Here is a 2,256-nt window from a genome sequence, read left to right as displayed (position 1 = left end):
ACACACTTTCCAAACTACTTTGGATAATTTATACTTGTATCAGCATTTTAGGAGAATTCATTTTGCAGTGGATCCTTGGTAGTATTTTCTTTGGAAATTGTGACTTATTATTGAAGTGTGATATGTATATAGAGAAGGGCGCAGATTATATGTTTTGATGCATTTTCTTCAACTCAGGCACCCCTTTACCTACCAAGAAGGACCCCAGAGATCTCCCTGAGGTTCTGTTCATCATTAACCTCCAGAAACAAGTTGTTTGACAATAATATGCTGGCTTCTGTCACATAAGCTAGTTATGCTTCGTTTTTGTTTAAAAATATTCGGAATTGACAAACTAAATTATCCACAATAAAATTCACCTCCTTTTGTATATATAGTCTAATGAGCTTGGGCAAATTGATACAACCATGAAATCATTGCCCTAATCAATGTATGGGACATTTCTGGGACCATAAGAAGCTCCTTCATGTTAATTTGCAACCAGACTTCTCCCACCTTAAGATTCTGACAACTATGCAACTACTTTTTCTTTTTATAGATCAGTTTTGCTTTTTTAAAGAATTTCATATAAATTCAATCAGACAGTCTACATTATTTTATAGCTGACTTCTTATCACAATATTTTTATGATTTAACAGTACCATGGCATATGTCAGTGGTGTGTTCTTTTGTGTTTCTAAGTAATATTCCATTTTTTCTTATTTTGAGCTTATATAAATGGAATCTCACAATTTGTGTTCCTTTACACATGGCATCTTTCTGTAATTCAGATTTATATTTGTGAGATTCACCTATGTTGATTTACAGTGTGTTCATTCACATTGCTGTAGAACATTCCATTGCATAAATGATCAACCACTTAAAATCCATTTTATTAATGATAGACACTTAAGATCTCCTTAGTTCTGGGCTCGATATAGTTCCAATGCTTCCCTAATGCATCTTCTGTTGGGAATTTAATCCCTAGCACAACACTGTTGAATGGAGAGAGGTAATGGGAGGTGTTTAGTGATGAGGTTAATCCTTGTGGATGGATTAGTGCTAATCATAAAATGCCTGCAGCCTCTCCTCTTCACCTCACCCTCTTGCCTTCTGCTAGGGAATAACACAGCAGGAAGGTCCTTGGAGAATGCCAGCACCTTAATATTGGATTTTCCAGCCCCTGGGACAGTGGGAAATAAATTTCCTTTTTGTATACATTATTCAGTCACAGGTATAAAGCATCAGGTGAATGAAAGAGACTAAGATGAGGCTATCTTGAAAATCCATATCCATGCCCACAGTGACTGCTGGGCTATATTATGATCATCTGTTCATGAACCATGAATAATGCTGTGTTGTGGTTATAGAAGTTGTGTGTAAGTATTGAGTATTTCTGTCACTTTGTTATTATAAACAGTCGGCTTATTGATTTTCTTTTTATTAATCCACGTTTGCAGTACATAGGGGTTGCATTCCTCGTGGGGCATCGGTACGTGTACATAACACACCTCTATTATTTTCTCATCCCCCTTCCCTCCCCTCCTTTCCCCCTCCTTCCATCTCTTAATTTCCTTCACTTTTGCAAAAAAAAAAAAATCTATCTCCCTGTTTCCCATTATCTTTTATTTTGTTCCTTAATTATTTATATTTTGGGTTTCTCATAAAGAGGTACAAGTGACCAATAAGTACACAAAAAATGTTCACCATCTCTAGTCATTAAAAAATGCAAATTCAAACAACACAAACATTCCATCTTCCTCCAGAAAGAATGACTTCCATAAATAAATCAGATAATAACAAATGCTGGCAAGGCTGTGGGGAAAATGCAACCCTTCTACATTGTTGGTGGGAAAGTAAACCAGTAAAACCACTAGGGAAATCAGTATGGAGAGTCCTCAGAAAACTAAAACTAGAAACTCCACTTAACCCTGCTATTTCTCTTTCAGGTGTTTTCTCAAAAGAGTTGAAGACACCATATTACACCGATGCATGCATATCCATATTTACAGAAAGACTTGGTTTAAACAATTGTCTTAATTTTACTTAATTATTTTAATTTTATGGTGGGTATATTATAGTAACTCTCAGTGGTATAAATTTATACTCCTGTGTTTAATAAATAGGTTGATAACTATTATTTTATATGCTTATTGGCTATTTATATGTCTTTTTATGGGGTGCCTGGTTCTATGTCTTGCACATTTTATATCATGCTTTCATTGTATTATTGATTTTTAGGAGTTATTTATACATTTTAGATGGGATCTTGGGTTC

The sequence above is a fragment of the Fukomys damarensis genome, unplaced genomic scaffold (genome assembly GCF_012274545.1).
Source record: "Fukomys damarensis isolate Sample0158 unplaced genomic scaffold, DMR_v1.0_HiC HiC_scaffold_39, whole genome shotgun sequence".
NCBI lineage: Eukaryota > Metazoa > Chordata > Mammalia > Rodentia > Bathyergidae > Fukomys > Fukomys damarensis.
The sequence above is the reverse complement of the archived record's forward strand: the minus strand, read 5'-3'. Positions refer to the sequence as shown.